The sequence below is a fragment of the Podarcis bocagei genome (genome assembly GCF_964188305.1).
Source record: "Podarcis bocagei genome assembly, chromosome: 5".
In the NCBI taxonomy this organism is placed as follows: Eukaryota; Metazoa; Chordata; class Lepidosauria; order Squamata; family Lacertidae; genus Podarcis; species Podarcis bocagei.
In genome coordinates this window covers 72,710,417-72,727,387 of record NC_138129.1, presented here as the reverse complement: position 1 = coordinate 72,727,387, position 16,971 = coordinate 72,710,417, and the positions used below count along the sequence as shown (strand labels likewise).

The 16,971-nt window shown below is 41.8% G+C and overlaps 1 protein-coding gene and 1 long non-coding RNA gene across 6 annotated transcripts in view; one reads left to right on the top strand and one right to left on the bottom strand.

Moving 5' to 3' along the window:
• Window positions 1–16,971, top strand: part of DDAH1 (dimethylarginine dimethylaminohydrolase 1) — a 125,014-nt gene that overhangs the window by 77,881 nt on the left and 30,162 nt on the right. The gene's annotated exons all lie outside the window — the stretch shown is intronic.
• LOC308586943 lies at window positions 4,206–7,909 on the bottom strand. Its single transcript, XR_014008157.1, has 2 exons — window positions 7,007–7,909; window positions 4,206–4,506 (listed from the first exon to the last, which is right to left on the bottom strand). It is a non-coding gene; the product is annotated as an uncharacterized lncRNA (long non-coding RNA).

The window sequence follows — 16,971 nt, the reverse complement described above, 5'->3', positions numbered from 1 at the left end:
TTTGAGAACACTGTCCAACCATCTCGTCCTCTGTCGTCCCTTTCTCCTTGTGCCCTCCATCTTTCCCAACATCAGGGTCTTTTCCAGGGAGTCTTCTCTTCTCATGAGGTGGCCAAAGTATTGGAGCCTCAGCTTCACAATCTTAAATATAACTCCTTACAAATGATGCTTTGCAGAGCAGTTGCTATCCTTGAGGATGTGTGCTTCCTCCAGTTCCCATCCTCTGATACAGATTTTCTCCCTTCCCTTGCCAGAAATAGCTGGTATAGCATCACTAGTTCTTGAAGAGTGAAATTATGGTACCTGGGCAGGTGGCAGCACCTAGCCAGGTGTTAATCCAACAGTGAAACTGTTCTCATCACAATATGCATTCTATGGTCAATGAATTAAGTACTTAGAAAACACCCAATGTGCATTTCTTTTCCTGATCCCAGACAGAAATGCTCACTCACACTCTTTCATGCATGCACATGTCCTCAAAACATTGAGGTCACAAAAGGACCCAGAATCACATCATGTCCACAGCAGAAGATAGGAGGGAAGTTATCTGCATTGCTGATGCTCCCATTACATAAAGAATGCTGAATGTGTGCTGGCTGTGATTCATTTTGAAGGGTTTTCGGCACACAAAACCATCTTTGATGGTTTGGCTTCCTTGCCAAATGCATATATATGCAGAAAACGCTTTTACTTGCTGGCAAAGATCTTATACAGAGAGCATCACGCCTGTTTGTAAAAACACATAGGGACCAGGGCATCTGTAGTTGGAGTTGCTAATGTATGGTTCAGATACCTTAGATCCCAATTCAGCAAAAGTTAGTTATGACTAAAGTCCCACTGAAAGCAATGAAACCTAAGATAGTCATGACTAACTTGTTCCAATAGCGTTTAGTAATAACTAACTTTAACTGAAGTCTAAGAAATCTTGCTTTGAGAGCTCATGGTGTATCTTCATTCAGGATAACAGTTATGTAACATTTGCCGTGTTTTTGCACTCCGAGCGACACATCTCCCTGGTCTTTAATGATAAACAGAAATCATAAATTTAATAACAGAGTAGCCTTTAATAACATTGTAAACCAGGAAGGCTAAAAGAGCAGAAGAAAGCAAATTCTAATATCCTAAAAATTAAGCTATTTAATTTTCCACTGAAACTGAGTTTTGGCCTGGACAAATAAGGAGCAGAACGAAAGTGCCAAAATACCACAAGAGTGTCTGCTGTTGTCTGGCCTAACCAGAAGCAGGAAATTCTTGCAAGATCCTGTCTCCTGAGATTGTCAGCCAGCTCTGAGGCTTGCCTGTTGCTAGTTATTAGAGAGCAAGGAATGTAGCTGAATGCAGCATCTCTGAAGATGTAAAAAACAGTGGGTCGCTGGACATCTTTTTTGCATTTTTAAGGAAATGGCCTCTAGGTTTTTGCTTTCCCCTATAGCATGCGGCACAGCTTGCTTGTTCTGAGCCATCTGGCTCTGTTTTATTAAAACGTCTACTGTTTATCCTGCAGCCACTTCACTTGTTCCTTCCTCTCCTGTTTGTAGGACATTTTAATCTGGATGTGATGTGTTGTATGTTAAATGTTGGACAACAATGGGGATTGAAATGCTACTTGTGTCTCAGACCCGCCAAATGTCCCTGCTTTCCAGTGACAGTCCCTGATTTACAGAAGCCGTCCTGGTTTCTGATTTTATCCCAGAATGTCCTGCTTTTCCTTAGGATGTCCCTATTTTCATCAGAAAAATGTTGGAGGGTATGAAGTTATCCGACCCTTGAGCCGTCTGAAGTCAGCCCTGTATAGGGAAGGGTTTTTTTTAATGTTTAATTATGTTTTTATATATGTTGGAAGCCACCCAGAGCAGCTGGGGAAACCCAGTCAGATGGGCATGGTATAATTAATTAATTAATTAATTAATTATAATAATAATAATTGAATATGACATCCCTATTTTCACCAGAGAAATGTTGGAGGGTATGGTGTCTTGAGAAGGATTAGATTAGCAGAATAGATTTTTGTTTTGTACGAAAACTGCAGCTGTGACACAATTGTGCAGTGGGATTCCATTTTATTTTTGAGCATTTTCACAGGAGACATTATACAAAACTACATCACAGAAGCTGGATATATGGGAAAGGGTAAACCATAGGGGAAATGGGCACTGGACAAAGCACCTTTATGCTCATGATTTGGTGTGCCACACTCTTCATCAGTGATGTACATGGAGTGTTAGCTTAGACTGGGGGCAGGTTGATACCTCTTGGGTTATTATGTTACGCAGTTTATCAGAAGGCTATGGCAAACCATTTTTTTAAAAAAATCTGTCTCCCAGACTGCCTCTACTAAACGAATATTGCTCAGAATCCTTCATTTAATAACCATTTCCTGCAGCACCAAAGCCCATACTGTGTAGGAATTTCCAGAATGGCACTTGTAGGCACTCTTCCCCTGGTTGCCACAGAGGCTCTGAGCCTTCCCTCGGTGACTCCTTTGTCATGAGGTGGGTGTGGGGGTTACCTTTCATTGAAAAGTACAAAGAGGTGAAGGACAAATTTGGAAGTAATACCCTTTCCAACTTCATCTTCAAGCTATATGTGTTTTCATATATAGCCCATGGCAAAGTGTAGTGTGTGTGTGTGTGTGTGTGTGTGTGTGCTTTATCTATTTCTCCCTCGCTGTGGGAAGGGGACTGATCTGGGGGCAGGAAACAGAAGTGACCAGATAACTTCTCCAAGGTAGTCCTAAAAACAGGTTTGTGGGTGTCAGGAATATATTCGGCTTGGAGAGAGCTCTACACAAGTGACTAGCAGCTTGTGATCATAAACATTTATGTTGATTGCCATTGCTATTGCAACATTCCTAAAACCATTATTTTGTGATGTTGTGCTGTTTTGCTGATTGACAGTGCTGTCAGTCTCGTCCTAAGGCTGGGCTGAATAACTGACAGTTGAAACATTGTTTGTTTGTTTGTTTGTAGTAAAAGGTGGAGCTTGGATGGTTAGGATTTCTTTTCTACTTTTTTTTCTCCACTGCTTCTTTTCTAATAAAATTAAGTAGGAAGATGCCAAGGAATGGTAGATGTAACGTTGTTGTAATATTTTTTTCTAGCATTGATGCCGTATGACAGCTTTTAATTATAGCCAGCTACTTACTGGTATAGTGACCAAGCAGTAAAATACAGTGGGAAGTTAGTTTTCTGTAAGTACAGTGGTGCCTCGCAAGACGAAATTAATCCGTTCCTCGAGTATCTCCGTCTAGCGGTTTTTTCGTCTTGCAAAGCAACCCTATTAGCGGATTAGCGCTGTTAGCGGTTTAGCGGCTATTAAAGGCTTAGCGGCTAAAAGGCTATTAAAGGCTTAGCGGCTTAGAAAAAGGGGGGGAGCGAAAAAAAATCTCAAGACTCGCAAGACATTTTCGTCTTGCGAAGCAAGCCCATAGGGAAATTCGTCCTGCGAAGCGCATTGAAAAACGGAAAACCCTTTCGTCTAGTGGGTTTTCCATCTTGCGAGGCATTCGTCTTGCGGGGCACCACTGTACTATTGAAACTGATGAAGCAAGTTAGTTACAATTAACAGAAGTTTATAATTGATTCCAACAGGTGCTGTCACATTTTGCATTAGGGTATATCCAAACCCTGTCAAAGGCCTTATCAAATAAAATAAGAAACAACAGGGAAATGCCTGATTGCGCTTGTAGCAAGGAAGCCTCTGATTGGTTGGCCTGGCCTGGTGCTGTAGAATGTACATGACCATTCTAAGTGCTTAGCAAAATATCTGCGAGGGAACAGAAATTTCTGCTATACCTAAGGTCTATGTATGGTTTTACTCACAGTAAAATCATACATAGACTTTAGGTGTAGCAGAAATTTCACTAGGTTGTCTGAGAGCTTGAAATAGATGCTGAAAAATAGGGGAGATATGGGGCAGGTTGCCCGGTGAGGCAAGGAGGCAGAAGCAAGGGTTCACAGTAAACAACAGATTGAGAAACAGAAGCCGAAGGGGGGCTCTGATAAATGGGTGGAGAAGGCAAATGCTAAAAAGGAAGGTGGGACTGAATTTCACATCTTGAATTAAATAAATCAGCCAGTTCTTTGGCTGTGGTATTAAAGAACTCTTAGAAGAAATTCATGTGGTGGAACTAAACATGAAGTCTGTAAGCTCCCTTTCAGTGTCCTTGCCCATTCAGATTATAAAACAGCTCTGGAGCTCTCATGTTGCATATTTTATTTTAATTGAAACATTTCAACATCTGTATACAAACAGTCGTGGTTTTATACTTTAAGTTCAATTAGGTTTATTGAACTAAAAGTTACTATAAGAGAAAATGTTCTGTGCTTTGTAAATCTCAGCTTCCATGAAGAATGTTAGTTCCAGATGTTAAACTGTTGTTTTTTCAGAAGCCTTGTTAAGTTGCCAGAACGTTTTGATTTTTTGAATGATTTTCCAAACCCCAGCTGATTATCACAACATGTAGGAATCCAAATTCGGAGTTTGGCTATGAAGTCATCTCAGCAGCTGCAAGAAATATGTGTGAAGAGACAGGTTCACAGAATTATCCTCCGATGCCCTTAAAAGGTTTAAGAAAAAGGTAAATGGCTCTTCCTGCTCTGCATAACACACTGCTCCTGGTATTTCATCAACATTTAAATCTACCACTTTTGCAGCACATATCAAGCTTCATTAATTGTGTAACATGTTTATGGTGTGTGCCATAGCCCAAACTTGTAATGCTTAGGACCCCACCCCGAAATTAACGGATTACATTGGGGTACTGTTTTAAGTATGGCTTGTTGATATTGCAAGATGATCTATGAAAGACTGAGTAAAAGTAAAGAACCCCTGACCGTTAAGTCCAGTCGTGGACAACTCTGGGGTTGCGGCGCTTATTTTGCTCTATAGGCTGAGGGAAACGGCGTTTGTCTGCAGACAGCTTCCGGGTCATGTGGCCAGCATGACTAAGCCGCTTCTGGAGAATCAGAGCAGCGCACAGAAACGCCATTTACCTTCCTGCCGGAGCGGTACCTATTTATCTACTTGCACTTGAGGGGGACCGAGCAATGGGAGCTCACCCTGTCGCGGGGATTCGAACTGCCGACCTTCTGATCGGCAAGCCCTAGGCTCTGGTTTAGACCACAGCACCACCCACGTCCCATTATGAAAGACTGAACTTTGGCTCAAAACAATGGTCTGGTTTGGAGTAATGTCGTTGCTTATGAGAAACCTGGTTTGTGAAGCCAGGAACAAGCATCAGACTTGTGTTCTCCCTCTCTCCTCCCCTCTCACGTGACACATTGGTACAGAGATCCTGCTTTGTTTTAAAGCCAGAGTTCCCCACTACACCCCAAATGGATGTTACATTACTTAACTAATCAGGGTATTAATCCAGAATACTGATCAGGATATTAATCCAAGAAGCAAAAGTCACGTCAGAAGAAAAGATGGAAGGAGGAGGCAACCAATTAAAGAGCTAGTGAGCTAGGAGCAACTTCAAACGTGTCTTGCTGAGCCACACAGGTGGGTACTACAAATGCATTATATTATTTGGCACCAATGGTATCTGTATAAGCAAGATTCATTCTGAATTGAACACCTACTCTTCCTCAAAAGGCTTCCAATGGCATACTCAATTTCATTATCTTCCACAATGCAACCATTATTTGTTTTGTGGGGTGGGTGTATCCAAACCAGACCATTGTTTTGAGCCAAAGTTCTTGTTTGTATTCATTGAGAGAGAACACAATATATCTTGTATGTATCAAATAACATTTAAAAAAACCTACGGTTTTGACCCCATCATTACTACAGGCCACTCTCCATTCTGCTGAGCCCATTTTTCCTCTGATAGGCTTTCTTTAGATATACAACATACCACATCAATAACACATTGGACAAGAAGCAGTTGTGTAAATTATATGCATTTATGTAGATTAGAATAAAAGTTAGCAGCTTGCCCAATAAAATCCTGGCCGATTTGCACTTGGATCATCCAAATCTACCGGTGGCCATGCAAACTTCTTTCTTTAAAGGGACATAGTTAAGATTAAGTTGCTGCGATATTTGTAAAAGGAATAACATCTGGAAGAGAGCTAGATGTGAAAGTAAGATCATTTAAGGCTAGCCTGCATTTTCCAATGAAGTCACTCATGCCTGTGAAGGCAAAATTTACTGCTTTGTGGAATGCAGGTTATTTCCCGCCCCCCATGCAAATATCAACAAGGGATCCCAGTCAAGATATGAAGCAGCGTCTCTGAGTGATTATCTGTACTCTTGCCGCATCATCTCATTAGGTAGCTATTCCCCACACCCCCTCAACATTTTTTTTAAATTATTAGAATTTCCAAGGTTGGCGGTTCAAATCTGCGTGATGAGGTGAGATCCCTTTGCTCTGTTCCAGCTCCTGCCAACCTAGCGGTTCAGAAGCACACCAGTGCAAGTAGATAAATAGGTATCGCCACGCTGGGAAGGTAAGCACAGTTTCCGTGCGTTCTGGCTTCTGTTGCACCAGAAGTGGTTTAGTCATGCTGGCCACACGACCTGGAAAGCTGTCTGCGTTTTGAGTCATTGCACATTGACTTCCAGTTGCAGTTGCCATTCATGGAGACGCTTTTGGAAATGCAACACTACTGGCAAAATGAGGATGAGTCAGCCTTTTTTTTGCATTCTTCTGTGAGAACAGCTTTAATGAGTGTTCATAATGGCATCACAAAATAAATAAATAATGCAAGCCCCTGTTTCCTATGAATTCTGCATCTGGCATTAACATTCGAATGACTATTTCATTCCATGTTACATGGCAGTCCTGTCTATCTCATGACTACAGTGCCTGTCATATAAACAGGTCCTTAAGGTTGTCTCCATTGCAATCTCTCGACTCACTTTGAGAACCCTTATTTTATTCTAGTCCCCGGTTTGCACAGAGTAGTTTTGAAGCATTTTCAACCAGAAGTACAGTTGTTCTAATTAAGAGGAACAGAGATCACTACTTTGTCAAAAAAGCAAGATTTAGAAGAGTTACCTGGGTGTAAGTCCTATGTGGCATTGAGAAGAGAGACGTAGGATTAGAAGGCATTTGTTTTTTCTCCAGGCGTCAACCGAGTTGGAGGAATGTACGCAGCTTAGCTTTCCTCTGATATAATAGTTTCAAAGAGATCAGGGTACATTTTGCCGTAGTGTCTAGCAATATGAGTTTATTCAGGCCGTTTGGCAGACAACCCTGTGCTAAAAACTGTGAATCATCCATTGTTGGCTGAATCCACTCTAGTGACTAGTTGCTAAGAGATTTATCAAATGTTCACAAAAGCTTAAGACTGTGTTTGCTCTAAGGAGGGATAGATGTATAAAAACCGAAAGATGTCACCTGTTTTCTAAACAAACAACTCCCTTTCTGTTGTTATAAGCTGAATTGTTGGGGAAAGCGAAGTTGCTAATTAAATAGGCAAACAGGGATATTTCTTGCTACATGGGATTCGCAGTTCACGATTTGCTAGGGAGGAGAAAAATTAACGCAACCATTTTTTAAAAAGCTACACGTAAGCCACCTGAAGCTGCCCTAGGCCACACATGTATTGGAAAACGTCACTGTGAATCAGATTGTCTAGACACACAACCAGAAGTATTTATTTCACTTGTGACATCACTTCCCATTTACAGGAGCTTTTGTAGCAGTTCCAATGTAGAGTGTGTCTCACCTGGACTTTCTCTTAAAAGCTATCTGAAATTGTTGCTGTGTTGGTCAGATTCCCCCCCCCCCACTACCTTTTTTATTACAGCCGAGTATATCATAGTAGGAAAGAATGAAACCTCTTTATAGAGCCCTATAGCCCCTTGAAATGAATACAGTCTCCTTAACAAAGGAAAAGCAGTTTCTTTTCTCCGTTAGTCCTTTTTGTTTGTTTGGCTTCGGTCAGAGAATGCCAACCCCTCCCGTCCTCTAGCTGACTGGTTTTGTTTCCTTCTATTTTTCATGGGTGGTTGTGAACAACTTGTGTTGGTCTACTTTTTACCCTACCCAATACAACCATGTTCCTGTGTTCTGAAAGGCGTGTCCAAATCTATCATTAACCATGGAGGTCTTCTATAATCTATCATTAACCAGGGAGGTCGTCTACATAGTAACAGAAGCAGATTTAGGCTATAGTCTTAAAACACAGAAAGGAAAATGCAACATTGAAACCAGTACAATTTTGTTTTGATTAAGCAAGGCTTGTGCTTGCATCTGTCTAAGTTGCCAACAGACTAGTTTTCTATCTTCAATGCTGAAAAAACAAAACACCACAACCCACATATTTCTGCAGAGGTCTAGGTTTACTTCATACAACACACACTATTTTCTTTAATAAAAGTTTTAGGAAAATATAGAGCTTTGGGGTTATTGATATATGTTTAGAAGGGAAGGTACTATAGGGAAAAGTACTATAGCCCACCCTTAGGCTTCCTGCCATGTCTCCTTCTTTCCTTTTGTTATGTTTCTGGCAGCCTCCCTACACAAGTTTATTTAAATTTTGAAAAGGTAAAGGACCCCTGACAGTTAAGTCCAGTCGCGAATGGCTCTGGGGTTGCGGCGCTCATCTCGCTTTACAGGCCAAGGGAGCCAGTGTTTGTCCGCTTCCGCAGACAGTTTTTCCGGGTCATGTGGCCAGCATGACTAAGCCGCTTATGGCGAAACAAGAGCAGCACACTTGACGTGCTTTTGAACTTCTAGGTTGGCAGGAGCAGGGACCGAGCAACGGGAGCTCATCCCATCATGGGCATTCGAACTGCCGATCTTCTGATCGGCAAGCCCTAGGCTCAGTGGTTTAGACCACAGCACCACCCGTGTCCCAGATTATTTAAATTAGCAATAAATTATTTGAGCTTAATCTTGGCTTCCATTGATAAAAAGCAAAAGTTTCGCTGGAATCTCAGTGAAAAGGTATCGCACATTATTCTCTAATAGCAAGTGGTATGAAGGTGTATAGATATAGATATTCTTTCCAGTTCTTCTGATCGCTTGAAAACCATTGGGATACAAAGATGGGAAGTATATTATGTACATATCTGTTGTTCTTGTCTTGCCTTTCATGCCCTTTGAATAGCATGAGCCAGGGTATAGCTTAAACTGAGAGTACTAAATCACTATCCAAGTGTCCTTATCAATCTCCACTATGTACTTGTTTGGAGCCGCTCTTTGCTTTAGTGCACACAGTAGCAGAGGTGAACCATGCCAGTCATTTGTTTGTGCTGTAAAGATTCTGCTGTAGTTAGGTAGTTCTCTTGTTTCCTTTGCATTGTTTTTATTGTCAGAACTAGTCAGCATGCCTGAGGGAAAAAAGCCTCTTTCCTGTAAGGGGAATAATCATTGCAGGATATCACCAGTTGTCTATTCATAAAACATATCCCACTTAGATCCCCCCAAAAAGAAACTCAAAGTGGCAACAATAAAATATACAGGCTTCCCCTCATTTACATGCATTCAAGTCATGCACCACTGTGCATACGTGCAGTGCCAAAAACCCAGAAGTGGGGGAAGAAACCTGAAAAGCTTCAACGAAGTCCCACAGCACCCCCAGCTTATAAGGAGACTCTCCCCAGAGCCCAAAAGGGGAGTCCTCTTCCTGCTCCAGTGAGGTTCTCCTTGCAAGCCAGAGGGGTGTGGTGTGCTCCTTGTTTATGTGTGCAGGGGGCCAGAACATAACCTCTGCATAAATGGGGAGTCACCTGTACATACAATGTAATCAAATCAACAAAACACACTAAACTACCACCAGAAAATACCAACATCAGAAAAGCAATACCTCCCCAAAACAAAGTGAAGGCACAGAGAAAGCAAAACAGCCTTAACATACTCATAATGAGGAGATAATGTGGTTTTTCCTCAGCTAAATGCCTTCTTAACCAGGTTTTGGCAAGTACTTAAAGCCGTGTAATGCTGTGGGGCTTGATCAATCTCCACTCAAAGGGGTGGTTGTCACCACCAACCAGGTCTTACTCCTTGTTGGTCCCTGCTGAGCCTCACTAGGCTGAGGAATCTGGACCAAAGTCGCAGATAATGAATGGAACATGCAGGAAAGAACGCATAGAAGACAGGACCATTCTGTTCCTTTCCTTTCTGATGTGCCATGTCTTGAAATCTAGACTATGAGCAGAGCCTGCTTTCGTATTCAACTGCCCCTAATGATTTTAGACACTTTATAAATGAACGATAACAACACCTTGTGGCTCTGCCTTGGCCCTTCCCTTCCATCAGTGGTTGTCTGCTGTGGATTATCCATTGGGCTTGCATAAGGCTGCTGTAAGAGCTTGGAACTTAGAAAGAAGATGATAGAAAATGTCCAGAGGCCTGGCCAGCCCATGCAGGTAAGAGTCTGCAGCCTGATGGGATGGCGGAGTGAAAACCATTCCCAGAACCTTCTGCCCTGGTGGTCTCACCAACCCACACTTAGAAGTGTTCGGCATGTCAGAGAGAAGGTTTCCGAAAGGATGAATGAAATGGTTTTTGGAGCCGTTGGTTGCTTTGTTTTCAGACACTTCTTATGTGAATGCTGCAAATATTAAACACTAGGTTTTCTCAAGGATGGAGAATTCCAGCATTTCTTTCATTGTAAAAATGCCCCTTGTAATAACCACATGTTTAGTTTTTTGCACATCTTGAATGAATTTACTAGTTTTCCATGATGCTATTGTTTTCCGTTTTGTGTGATTTCATAAATTGCAACATTTCCATTCCTATTCAACACCATGGTATAGCAATGGGCGTTGTAAAGGACTGAGAAAGGAAAGTTTAAAAAGTGTGTGTGTTTTAAAACAACAACAACATGTACCTATTTTTCTACTTGCACTGTGTGCTTTCGAACTGCTAGGTTGGCGGAAGCTGGGACAGAGCAACAGGAGCTCACCCCGTCACACGGATTCAAATTGCCAACCCAAAGCATATGGACTGTGGCAGACCAACTGAAGCCTTTTGGAGACTAATGTATTCAGAAGAAGTTAGGAACATTTCAAAAAGTTTAGAGCTGGGATGGAGAGCTTGATGTCTCCCAGAGGTTGTTAGTCTCCCAAGTCCCATCAGCCCCGGCCCCCAAAGCCAATGGCCAGGCATGATGGGCACTGTAGTCCAACAACAATTGGGTGACCAAAGGTTCTCAAACTCTGGTTTAGGTCAATAATGTTTTAGGAAACATGGAATCTAGATGGCAATTTGAAGAGGCCCCAATATAAGACTTACAGCATTTAGTCTTGCTCTAATACTCTTGGTATTCCTGCAGGCATACAAGTCCATATAAGCTGCCTTTTCTCCCGCGATATTAAATAAACATTGCCATTACATTTCCAACTTTTCATACTGTATATGAAGCAAGAAGAATCATATCATTCTCGCAGTTATATTATTATTTAATTCTCCTCCTTTCTCCCTTTGTATTTTAGTTAATTTGATAGTAAGGCTTCAGGAAAGCCTTTTATATTTTCTTTAAACTATTTTTGTAGAGTACCTCGTTCATTTTAGGTGCTTTTTAAAATACAAAAACCATGATAATAATTAAAAGGAGGGACTCAGCAGTAATCTACACCTAAAGGATATTCTGGGCCCTTTAAAACAGAGCAGCTTGTGATCTCTGGAATGGAGCAAGCGTTCTGAATACCTTGCGTCAAGCCCTGAACAAATAGCACAGAAACAGCAGTACTGTACAAAGTGAAATCTGACATCTCAGTGTTAGGGGAAAGGAATGCTCCTGTATGGCTTGATTGTTATCTACATCTTCAAGTGGGTTTATTAGCAATTTAATGGAATATTGGTTATTCAAGGGCAATAGTAGCTCCAGCTGAAATGTCCATTATACTCTATTTTTCCCATGCACTTTGGAATGAGTAGAATGTGACAGCTGAACTTTCAGCAAGCTTCATGAATTTTAAATACTTTTCATTGCAAAAAAAAGGAGGGGGGAAATGGGGCACATGGCGTGTGGTCAATGGTGGACTTGGAACTAGCAGTCAGTCTGGGTATTATGGGATATTGGGTGTCTCAAAGATAATGAATGCTTCGCTTATGCAGGTGCATTCTTGGCCTACCGTGCAGGTCCCGGCAGAATAGACTGTGCCTCTCTCAGTCCAGCATCTAACAATTGACCATTTTGTAATTGTGAGCAGAAAAGTATTTAGAATGTTGCTTTCTCAGCATACTTGTCTAAGATTTACATTTTCTGTCATCATCTCTATCCAACCAAATATTTACTGGTATTTTGCAGCTAATTATCGGCAAAAGTTTTCCATGCCTCCGTAACTTATTCCCGTATTTCATCGTGTACATTTTGACCAGAATTCTCCCTCCCTTAACCCTCCTTCACCGTTAGGCCTCAGACTTTTTAATAATAATTTTTCACCCTTGTTCTAAATAATATGCACGTATAAAGCTGTAATCCATTAATGTAATATTCACACAGGCTAAAAATAGCACACACGTATACCTAAGTGACGGTGTTGTTTAAAGAGCCCTTCACATGCCTGTTTTATAGCTCTTGCATTAAGCGCTTTTCAAATTAAAGGACCAGTCAAAAACTGTAGCATGTGGGGGTGGGGGCTGCTGATAGTGAAACTGATGTGGGGAGCAGAACTGTGAATCCTTATGACTTTATGCTTAGGATTGGTTGAAGGAGAGAGATATGTCAATTAAACCAAGCAGAACACCTGAATGTTATGTGTACACAAACATGCTTTGTTCATGGAAGCAACCCAGCCAGATGGGCGGGGTATAAATAATATGATGATGATGATGAAGATGAAGCAAACAGTTGAACACTCACATAGGAAAATTTAGAGTTTCACTTACAAACAAGAAAGAAATTAAGATTTGGATGCATGCTGCAAGCTCATGTTTAGAGCTTGAAAACATAACTCACAGAGTTGCTTGGACATCTGTTTGACCTGGAGCAGTAAGGAATGGGCATCCCTGTGGAAAGCAGTGATGGGGCCTCAAAACCTAATATTAGTTAGAGCCTTCACGATTTCCAGTACTGCGGGCTTGTTTGTTTCACTAATAATATCAGGTATTTCTTTAGAGGTGGTGCTAATAGGCTTGTTCAGCATTGCCATTTGTTCTCAAAGAACAGGGTTTAGGGGACAAAGATGTATTTTTACATACTTTCCTGTAGTCTATAGAACCAAGTTATGAACAAGGGATTCACAGTGGGAGAAATTCAGCTCCCACCGAATGACATTTCAGCTCCTGTGTTGGGTTAAGAATACTTCTTTGCTGGCCATTTTCTAGAGGGTATGCAAAGACCAACAGAGCCATGGCTTTTTTTTGACATAGATCAGGCATAGGCAAACTCAGCCCTCCATATGTTTTGGGACTACAACTCCCTAGCTAACAGGACCAGTGGCCAGGGATGATGGGAGTTGTAGTCCCAAAACATACGGAGGGCTGAGTTTGCCTATGCCTGACACAGATACAGGCATTTGTTCAACGTTTTCAGCTTCAAGCCAATTTTATAAAATGTTGTACGCTGTTTGCACCGGGCAGCTAAGAAAATAAAGGGTTCGTCTCCCTGTTTCTTTTCCCTCCCTCCATTCTGCTCATCAATCTGTCATTTCTGTTCTCATTTTGAAAACATTTGTTTTGTTGCCAGAGTTGAGATAACCAAGTGCCAATAAATAACTTTTTAAGAAATGGCTTTCATTTAAAGCACATTGGCACAACTGTGGAAGGGATAGATATTTTGCATATAGCAGCTGAGGCAGTTGATGAACTGCTTCTATGCAAAGACTAATGAGTTCCATTTTAAAGTGGAGGGGCCAAGGAAATAGGATTCTAATAAATGCCATCAAACACATTTAATATCCTTTTTCTTCAAATGTAGCTCAACTGGCTTAAGCCCAGAGTCTCTCGACCAGATTTATTATGGATTAGATGCATTCCATCTCACAACAGGAATGTGCTTATTTGGGGTGGGGGAATCACAGCACAGAGCAATAAAGGCTTAAGCATTCAGCCACTTGATATATTAATGGGTAGCAGTTATTATAAAAGCCTTCTGTTGTGTGCTCTTAAACTTAAAATTGAGTCTACATGCATCTTTCTTTTTAAAAGGGCATTTGTACAAATGTAGGCCATTTTCTCTTCCTCTGTAAGCAAACATACAACTTGCTTTCTAGGGCGAGCTTAAAAACACAGCTGTGAACTTCCAACATAATAAAATTTAGCGGACATCAGAATACCAGTGGAGAGCACCTGATGTTCGGAGCTTCTGATATTATAAGCCCATTCCCCACTGCACTGACCACAAAATTCCTCGAGCAGTTTAGCGACCCTTTTTACAATAAAAAAATATAATAAAATAAATAAGAGGGTTGGACTTCCCTTCCGACTCTACAGTTCTATGATTATATGCTTCTAAGGAAGGATAAAATGACTCAAGGGCTTCAATATTGGATCTGGGCACAAGGGGACCTAAGTTAAGTTCAGGCTCAGTTAAAGGGTTCCGGTTCAATGCCTTCTTGGTCGTACTCTGTTCTGGCTGTGACATTGCTGGAATCTGAGGTCATGAAGGTTTTCCCGTTGAAATCTTCTCCCACCCCCCAGAGCTGCTAATAGTCCACTGCAGGCAGTTGGGGGGGGGGGAAGAGAAGTATAATGGGGTTACATTATGCCCATTGGCAACTGGGGGTGATCATTTTGAGAGGAAAGAAGTAATGCAGGGAGGAAATAATTAACCTTCAAATCTATCTATCATCTATCTATCTATTTATCTATCTATCTATCTATCTATCTATCTATCTATATCTGGTCACAGTTATTCAGTGTTGCACCTAGCTTTCACCCAGCGAGAGAGAGAGATTTTACAGTTTGAAACAGTTCATAATATTATTAATGGGCATCAAACTAATATGATCAACTCAGGTCATGGCTTCAGGGTTTTTTTAAATGAATTCACTGTTTTGTACCGCTGCACTCATATTTTTTTTACGAGTGAAATAATTTTTTAAGTCTGGTTCATATTGATTCAATATTTAAGCTTTGACACTTGCAGGCAAATAGATTTTTTCAGAAATTATGACCTAGTTTATGAGTTCTCTCACTACTTAAATTCATCTGTCTCATCTCTTCTGTACCAGGAGGTTAAACGAATCTCTACTTAATCTCAGCCAATTCACTTGGTATTGCTATGCCATCACAGGCAGCGGAGACATTTGCTTTCTTTGTGGCCGGCATAAGCCTCGGTACTCCTAAGAACCTGCCTTTTGCTTTACTTCCACCTGCCTTATTATATTGATGTGACCTCTTCCCATGGCAGCGAGTTCTGTATACTGAGTGTTATCCAGAAAAATCAATGGAACCTTACAACCAGTTCTCATGTTACCTTTGTGACATGTTTTGTCTTCGCACATGAGGGCAGCTCATATGGCAGTGAACTAGTAACTTGAATTTTGCAACTGCAGCAATATCCATGATTCAGAATGGTCAGTGAAACTGCTAGACTTATGGTGTCTAAAAGTATTTTTGTTGGCATCTGTCGGGAGACAAATGAAAGAGCATGCTTTCAGAGGTGAAGTCAAACCGTTGGAGAGTTGCAGCGCTTGCTGTGGCTGTAGAGACCAATACTGGAGAGACATGTTTTATTGCAGGTGGGGCAGTTAGTTGTGGCATCCAGTTTTGCTGCCATAGGTGCACCATGGTGTATGTTCACTCTGTGCTCCTCCCAACGGTCTTTCCTTCTCTGGTCACCACTGTGGATAAACAACCTGTCTGTCTGTCCCCAGGCACTGAGATCATCTGCAAGGGATTCCCATATGGCGGGGTTAATGTTCCCAGCCTGCATGTCACTTTTGCAGACATGTTTGTAACACAGAGTTGTACTGCCAACACCTGAACTACTTGCTACAAACAAGCAAGGACTGTTTTGTTAGCTGTGCACAATCACGCCACCTTTTGCAAAGAAAATGCCCAGGGCACACCAAATTAGATATTTAATGTCTATCAAGGAATAAGTGCAAAAATCATAGCAGAGCAATTGCAAGTTTGTCAAGGAGTGGGCAACTCAGAATACCCAAATTATTAATTTACTATGGTGGTCTATTTGCGTGTCAAGACCCCGCAACCACCCCCTCGTTGAAGAATAAACACACAGGACACAAATATTAGGTTAATGTTATTGGGCAAATTTTGGCCACAACTTTATTGATTACAGAATGTGGGTGGTATTGGCTTAGGCATTGAATGAACCGGACTGTATCTGACTCCTGCATTGCACATCTGGTAAGACCAACTCGAGCTCCCCCAGGTGTTCCTGATGGGGTCGTGGCATGGCCCTAGCCCAGCCCCGGACTTCGGACAAGATCCACACACCCCGGATTCCTTTAACAGAATACCCTTAAGCTTGGAGGAGCAGATGATGGCCACACCTCACCTCCCCCATCATAAGGTCAAACAATGCCTAACCGCAAAACCTTACAAAGTTGTGACGATTGCTACGAGGTAGGCGAAAACCAAATGGCCCCATACCAATTTTGCCAAGTGGAAAAATTCCTACCAGGCCCCTCAACAGCCACGCCCCCACCAGCCAGAGGATTAGCTGGCTGCTCATTGACGTGGCCGGGATCCCCCGGGCAACGCGGGACTTCGTCCCCTGCCCTGGAGGTGAGTGGGCGGCCACACAGTCCACCACAACTCCTCCCCACAATGAAGTGGAGCGGACTTCCTGCCCGCCCCCCATGCATTAGCACAATTGACAACTTTTAATTGTAAGATTAAAGATGGCTTCTGGGCACAGAAGTTTTCTAGTTCAGCAGTGGTGCTGTAGTTAAGATGCTTGCAGTGCTTTTATGTGGATGCCCAGAAGACTTTACAACAGATTCCCAGAAACTTACATTCAGTCTTGCAGGGCATTCTTGACTAATGTCAAAGTGTTGCTTTTGAAATGCATTTTGGGGACTCTTCCAGTATCACAAAGCAAATGAGGTACTCACAAGTCCAAGCTGTGCATTAAATCTTGAAATACTTTATTTGGT